Source organism: Panthera uncia, unplaced genomic scaffold (assembly GCF_023721935.1).
Source record: "Panthera uncia isolate 11264 unplaced genomic scaffold, Puncia_PCG_1.0 HiC_scaffold_2355, whole genome shotgun sequence".
Lineage (NCBI taxonomy): Eukaryota > Metazoa > Chordata > Mammalia > Carnivora > Felidae > Panthera > Panthera uncia.
Genome location: NW_026059081.1, coordinates 3,982 through 12,005, shown reverse-complemented (window position 1 = coordinate 12,005; position 8,024 = coordinate 3,982). Strand labels below are relative to the sequence as shown.

Here is an 8,024-nt window from a genome sequence, read left to right as displayed (position 1 = left end):
TTCATCCAGGCCTTGAAGCAAGCAGAAATAGAGGTAACCCCACCCCCACTGCTGGTTCCGTGGAAAATAGAATTTCCTCCTCACCAGAGATCCCTGCATTGTTCCGCAGATGAGAGAACGCGATTGGGTTTGGTAGGTGATCGTCCAGGCTGGCACACAGGCCAGCGTGAGAGTGAGGACAAGGCCTTTGTGCTAGACTCTGACCATGAGGGAACCAGAACCACTTTCAGAGTCCCACGACATTCAGCAGAGAGAGCCGGGCGACAGGCAATTATTTATTAAGATAAAAATCACCCTAGTTCTGTCCAGCCCTGATGAATTAACTGGTACTGTGCCAGCCCTCCTGCCGTGAACAACTACGCAGTCGGGCAAAAGTTGTGTGTTAACATTTTGCAGGCATTTTCAAACAATGCGTGGTACAGCAACCAAGAGAAGACAGAAGCAAAAGTGATGCAATCATTTGCAAGATTAGGTCGAAGAAAGACTTTGGCTGCCGTCCTGCCTACCCTCTCTCTCTTGCTCCCTCTGGTGGAGCCGACTTCTGTTCTGTGAGCCGCCCTACAGAGAGGCCCCTACGGGAAGGAGCAGAGGGAGACCTCCAGATGACAGCCAACCCAGAATGGAATTCTCCAGTCCAACAGCTCAGGACAAATTTGGTCCTGCATTTGGTCCTGCCAACAAAGTCCTAAGTAAGCTGGACGCCAACTCCCCCACGGCTGAGCCTTCAGATGAGACCACATCACAGCTTCCCCCGTGAGTATAGCCTGTGAGGAGCCTATGGCTAGAGGCACCACTGTGCTGTGAGCAGATTTTATATCCACACAGATGCTGAGACAATAAATGTATACTGTTCTAAGCCACTAGGTCAGGATAATCTGTTATGCAGCAATATAAAGCTAATATAGAAAACAAATAATAAAGATATATATATTATATTATATTATATTATATTATATTATATTATATTATATTATATTTAGTATATAGATAATTATTAAAACCAAAGTTTGCTTCTTTGGCTGTATTAATAAAAATGATAACCCCTAGCAAGACTCATCAGGGAAAAAGAGAAAACATAAACTGAAAATATTATGAATGGCAAAAGAAATATCATCACCAATCACACAGGTATTAAAAGGATGGTAAAGGAATATCACAACCAACTTACTATCATAAGTTCCACAAGTTACATAAAATGATCAGGTAGCCTGAACCACACAGCTTCCAAAACTAAGAAGAAATGGAAAACCCAGATAGTACTATATCTATTAGAGACATTGAGTTCTTAATTTTAAAAACCTTCTCACAAAGACAACCTCGGGTCCAGATCATGTCCAGCAAACCTTTCAGAAAGAAATAACCACCACCCTATGCAAACTTTTTAAAAAATACAGGAAAAATGGAAACATTCCCCAACTTATTTTATGAAGCTAACATTACCATGAGAGCAAAATCTCACACGGCTGTCAAAGAAAATCACAGACTCCTATCCTTCATGAATGCAGGTGCAAACCTCCTCAACAATATCTTATATATAAAGTGTAGCAGGTGCATGATAAGGACAACCCATCAGGTGGGGTTTCTCCCAGCTACGCATTCAAAAATCAAACAATGTACTTCCCTACATTAAAAGAATAAAGGGGAAAATCATACGATCCTATCAAAGACTCCAAAAACATCAGCAAAGTTCAACACCCTTTCAGAAAGACACCCATGCTTATCCAGACACTGGATTCATGAGAAAGGTACCACAGAAGAGCAGGGGGAAAGGTGGTCTTCTTGTGAACAGGGCTGGTAGATTTGGAAGTTCCTACAGGGAAAAAAAAAACAAAAAACAAGATTTAATCTCTATTTCACACTTCATGGAAAAACTAATTCTTTTTTTAAATTTTTTAATGATATATCATATCATTTTTGAGACAGAGACAGAGATAGAGCATGAGTGTGGGAGGGGCAGAGAGAGGGAGACACAGAATCCGAAGCGGGCTCCAGGTTCCGGGCACAGATCCTGACACGGGGCTCAAACCCACGAACCGTGAGATCATGACCTGAGCTGCACTCGGACACTTAATCAACCGACTGAGCTACCCAGGCGCCCCAAAACACTAATTCTACATAAATTATAGATCTAAATGTGAAAAGTAAGACAGTACAGCTTCGGGAAGACAACGCAGAAACACAGAGGAATATTTCATCACCTTGAAGTAGGCAAAAACAAGTTCTTAAACAGAACACAAAAAAATCACTAATCATAGAGAAACAGATGGATATGTTAGGCTTTATTAAAATTAGGAGATGCTATTCACCAGAAGACATCATGAAGAGAGAGAAAAAGCAAACCGTGTGGTGACAGGAGCTATTCTCAATAAATATATTAAACGTGGGCTGATGTCAGAATGTGCAAATATCTTCTAAAAGTGGGTAAGGAAAAGACAGGAATTCTAGTGAAAGTTTGCTCAGTGATTTCCACGGGTGCTTCACGAAAACACAACAGAGGATATCCAAAGGGCCAGACGGGCACGTGAAAAGGTTCTCAGCACCGAGACCCAGCCGAGAAATGCCAATCACAAACACAAGGAGATGACGACACCACGATTTCAAAGAAAAGAGACAGGAAATTCCAAGTGTTGGTAAGCGTGTGGAACAACAAAAACTGCCACTCGGAAAACTGGAGATCTCGCTCTCGCTCTCCCTCTCCCTCTCCCTCTCCTCTCTCTCTCTCTTCCTCAGGAGAACTTCACAAAGTCTTCCTTTATAAGGGAGAAGTACTCATTGGCGTCAGTCGGGTAATGCTTGCCTGTGGGGAAACGACACAGGATGCGATTAGGAAGGGCACAGAGTACTTGGGGGATCCTGCTCGTCTGTGTCTCGGTCGATGTACTTATGAGTGTTTGCGGACTGGGAAAACTCCTCGAGCAGTAGGCTGGAGAGCTGCGTCCTCTTCTGCATTGACTGTAATAAAAGGTAATTTTATTTTAAGTTTATCTATTTATTTTGAGAGAGAGAGAGAGCGAGCTCGTGAGCAGGGCAGGGGCAGAGAGAGAGGGAGAGAGGGAATCCCAAGCAGGCTCTGCGCTCTCAGCGCAGAGCCCGACGCCGGGCTCGAACCTCGGAACCGCGAGATCATGACCTGAGCAGAAGTCGGACGCTTCACCGATGGAACCACCCGGGGGGCCCATCAACATAGCTCTTACTATGTTCATCTGCATTTCGTGTGTCAGACAACCAAAAAGTCTGAAATCGTATCCACAGCGTAGAAACGCAGAAGTCAGCAACCCGCTGGGAAGACAGGAGGCAGGCACGTGACCAGGATGGCTTTACCGCTTAAGGCTCAGCCCAGCATCAACAGGCTGCACTGGGTATTTGAACCAGGAAGACGCCCCGTGGGGTCTGCGATGAGCCCATGCCGAGTGCCGTGAGGTCCCTGGCACCCTGCCCTGCTACAGGGCAGCACCGCTTCTCAGAGGTGTGGCATTTGTAGGGAGCAGGGATAAACAAAGGAGCAGCAGAGAAAGGGCTGGAAGACAAACGGGGTTCGAACGTGCCCGTGAACGTCTCACTAGGCTTCTGCCCGATTTCTTTAAACGGAGATTCTATTCCTATTAAGTCCGGCCGTGGACTACGATAAATGAGCAGATTAAGTATTTTCTCTGCTGTTAAACTGCATCTTACTGATGCACTCAGGGCCCCTGGCAATTTAAGTCTCGAAACACCTCTCATTAATGTTATCGCTTTTGTTTTATGCGCCACGCGGCTTTTAATTGCAATTAGCTTTCTACCCTGGGTATCAAGAGCTATTGTTTTGCTAGGAGCATTGTGAAAATCACACAAGAGGAGGGAAACGGTTTGAGAGTCAAACAGAAACACAACAAAACAAAGCAAATTGGACGGGCACGTGCTAGTTATTCGGAAGTAGGATCAGTCATTTCTGAGGCAGTTTTAAGACTGAATTTATCAATGGCTTGTGGGAATCATGTTCATTTTAAAAGACAGCAGGTGTTAAAACAATGAGGAGTGACCTCCTTTGCACCTGGGTTACAAAAGCTGCCTCAATGTTTGTGGGAAAAAAAAAAAAAACCAGGATAATAACAATAATAATAATAAAAAACATCCTGTCTTTGGCTAGTTCCTTTTCATTTTTTTCTCACGCTGGACAGTTTTATTTATAGATAACACAGCAGCTTATAAGAAGCACACACACACACACACACACACACACACACTCATTTCCCAGGGGAAGTGATGCTTATTTGACGTAAAATAACTTTGCTGTTTGTATCATTAGTCTGAATTCCATCCAGACCATAACGCTCGGATTACTAACATCCATTTTAAATCTGTTTCCTAGCATATGCTCAACAAAATCCATCAAATAAGACTAATTTCCAGTCCGATATCCTTTGATATGTTATTGTGATAGACTGGAGAGAAGCCAAGTTTCACAACTAAATGCTCTGCTGTTCGGGCACGTAGATTTCAGCTGCAGGGTCGAGTGTGTACCCATCACTGGTATTAAGCCAATATCTCTGCGACGCGCACCCCACGGAAAAACCTGCATGCACCAGATCCTCGACATCTGGGATTCCTCCCACGATCACCGCAAACCCCCAAATCAGGAATGCTGCTAATTGAGATGTGGATTTTGAGCGGACACCTTGGCAACCCCAGCAGCTTAAGGGATTAGCTGCCACGTAACAGCAGGTGGGTCCTAACGTGTGCCAAGTGCCCTGCATCCATTATTCATTGAATTCTTACAATAATCCTTTGAGGTAAGGAGAATTGCCCCTGTTATAAGTTGTAACATGTCGCTGACATCGGACGTTGGTCAGGAGGAGTCAAGAGTGTAAATGGCGGGTCTTGGGACACCAGGGGTCTGCCAACATTTACTTTCAGAACCATGATCGGAAGAAATGAATACTCTCTTCACTTCCAGTTCTGTATGCAAACGTAAAAGGGTCCCTGTGCCACCCGTTAGCTTTTGTGCAGACATAACATCAGATGTAAAAGGGGGCATGTCACGGCAGAGGGCTTGGCATCTGACAGGTTAAAATACGCCTCTTAGGAGGAATGACATTTTATGCTTAGAAGCCTAGAAAACGTGTCTTACATTTGAGAGAAGTCCTTCCAATGCACTTTGAACACTACACCTTTCCTTCCTTATCTGTCCTGCCTTCGCCGCCTGCGGACCCGCGGGTCTCCCCAGACACCTACGGGAGCTGACCCAGAGGCCGGCGCTTCCTGTCCCCCAGCCTTGAAGTCGCACCCCGCGTAAACGCATCGTTGGGGGACTCCTCTACCTGAGCCCGTGAGGAAACGACAGCTATCAGCACGAGGCAGCATAAAACCACTCAAGGAGCCACACCACGCTCTGAGGACGTGGGGGGTGTGATGAGCAGCATCCCCAGGCGGGGCGGCCGGGGGACTTTCAGGAAATCTGGAACTGGACCCAGGAGGGTCCCGGGATCCGGGACAACAAGCCTGCACGTCCCGGTGGCCCCTCTGGGGCTGCTGTCCTGCCTCGTCTTCCTCACTAAGCCGTGCCAGCGGTCACCCTTGGCTGCTGCAGCTCATGGTGTCTCGGTGCCCTCTGCTCCCGTCTTGCAGGTGCCCCCCCACGTGAAGCAGCCCAAAGCCGCCTCCCATTCTGCCAGCAGCCCGGCCTCCCTGCCCATCACCGGCACTGGGCCTTCAGGGTCATCTCTGATTTTCCCTCCACACCACACCACGCCTCCTGTGAATGATACTTTCTCAGTACTTGGTCTCAGTACATGGTCTCCTCTGCTCTCGGCCACCTGCTCAAAACGACCAGGTCCTAATTCGTGTACATGTGACATAAAACTTGCCGTTTTAAGCGTGCAGTTGGATGCCATGGACCATGTCCACAATGCCGCGGGGCCATCGGCACTATTTCCAAGATTTCCCATCACCCCCAACGGAAGCTCCACACCCATTAGGCACTGACACCCCCACGCCCTCCCTCCCCCGGCCCCTGCTCACCTCAAACCTACCTCTGTCTCTGTAAATTTGCCACAATAGGGATGTCATGCGAAGGGACGCCACGCAGGATCTGTCCTTTGGTACCCGGCCTGTCTCCCTTCGCCTGAGGTCTTCAGGGTTCCTCCACGTGGCTGCAGGTGTTGGCCACTCATGCCTTCGTGTGGCTGAGTGTTACTCCAGAGGACGGACACGCCGCCCAGTCTATTTCTTGGTCTTTCTAATTTGGTTTCTCTGGTGGGTGTTTCTGATTTTCATTTCGTTGCCTTAGCTGTAGAATCCTTCTCTTCTCATTGTGCCATTGCATCATTTCTTTCAGCCCTTATTCTCTTCAGCTAATGGTCATATTAATTTGTTCTAGAACCTGGGACACATGTGATGAATTTTCTTCTCTTTGCTTACATTTTCTTCCGGGCTAGGTTCTTCATCTGTCTCGCCCACACTGTAATTCTTTTTTTATTGCTTCCCCTGTTACGAAAGCCTTCAGCTTGGGTAGTGGACTTACTGCTTCCGTCTTGTTCATGTTAAAATGGATTGCTCTTTGTAAAACCTTCTATTTGTTCAAATATGTGAACAGATTTTCCTCGGCTGCTTTCTCACTGTACCTGAACGAGTTTGAGAGCTGGAAGATTGCATTTTTACCCATGTTTCCATGACCTGTATGTATATACAGTGAGGACTAGGGCTGGCCCCCTGGCTGTGTGCAAGAGTGCGATTCTGCTAAACTCCTGCCCCCACCCTTGTTAGAAGCCTACCCAGTCCCTGTGACAAAAAAGTCCTTGGACTTTGAATCTCTGCCTCAACTCGGTGCAAAGGCCTAGAAAGTGGCAAGCCCTAGTGCTTTTTCCCAGCTCTGGTCGGGTCCTGGGGCAGCAGGGGCCGCTTTCTATTCACAATAGTTTTGTCTCCCCTGCGTTTCCCTGGTGGTTTGCTTCTGTGCTCACCCTCCCGCTCGGTGGAGTCACCAAAAATTCGTGGTATTTTGTCTACTTGGTTTCCTTCCCTGGTAGGGATTTGTGCGGAATGGGAATGAGATTCAGATGCCCGTGATCGGCAGCGGGCTTCTAGTTCACTGAGTACCGTTTTTGACATTTGTAGCACAAAGCTGTGCTTAAGTTTTTAGTTCTTTCTTTCTTTTGCTGATTTATGCGACTCTTTTGTTCCCTTCATTAGCGATGGTGGGAGCCAGATTCTGTGATCCAGACTCAGGCTGTTATTTTTTAGGTGGGTATCTTCTCCAGGCTCTCGGCGCCGCGTTGGTCCTGAATATATTCCTGCAGGGACTGCGGGTTCTAGAATTTGCAAATAAATCTCAATAGTTCCGAAAGAAGAAGGAAGAAGGGCAATGAACGCAGACCCTCATGGCGACTTGCTCTTAACTAACATCCACACAGCATTTTCCATTTACAACACACTAGCTCCTCGCCTCGTTTTCATCCCGTCCCAGAAGCACGGGACTGCTTGTCCTGTATCCCCAGAACCTAAGTCTGCGCTTGGCCCAGAGAAGCCCAGTAAAGGTTGGAACAAATGAACGGCTGTTATCCCATTTTACAGATGGGAGACTGAGGCTACAATCAAGGACCTGGTCCAAGGCCACATATCTGAAGGTGGATGAAAACGGGGCAAACAGGAAAGCGGGAAGACGACGCGGAGGACGACGAGCCGGTGGGAGGCACCCGGGGTGGCCCCCGGAGGCAGGTCCCCAGCGGTGCCCTCCGGGAGCCCCGCCTCCCTAGCGGGCGGCACCTCCCCTCCGCGGGACCAGCGTCCCTCGGCGCCCCTGCGCGGTTGCCACGGAAACCAGGCAGCAGCGCAGGCGCCTGGAGCTCAGGGGGCGGGGCGCGCGCCGGGCCGGAGTGAGCAGGCACTGCGCATGCGCAGCGTCTCGGTTGCTAGGTTCCGCCTCGCGTCGCGTCGAGTGGCTACGCTAAGGTCCCGGAGCCTCGGGGTGGCGACCGGAACGTTCGAATCACCCTCGGTGCCTGCGCGTATCTGCAGGTTGTCGCCTTTTCCTGCCCAAAGTGAGAGGA

General features: G+C 48.3%; 1 long non-coding RNA gene across 1 annotated transcript; it reads right to left on the bottom strand.

Moving 5' to 3' along the window:
- Positions 1-242: 242 nt before the first annotated feature.
- Positions 243-7,765, bottom strand: LOC125917750 (uncharacterized). The gene is made up of 2 exons (XR_007456281.1): positions 6,009-7,765; positions 243-2,952 (listed from the first exon to the last, which is right to left on the bottom strand). It is a non-coding gene; the product is annotated as an uncharacterized LOC125917750 (long non-coding RNA).
- Positions 7,766-8,024: the final 259 nt, after the last annotated feature.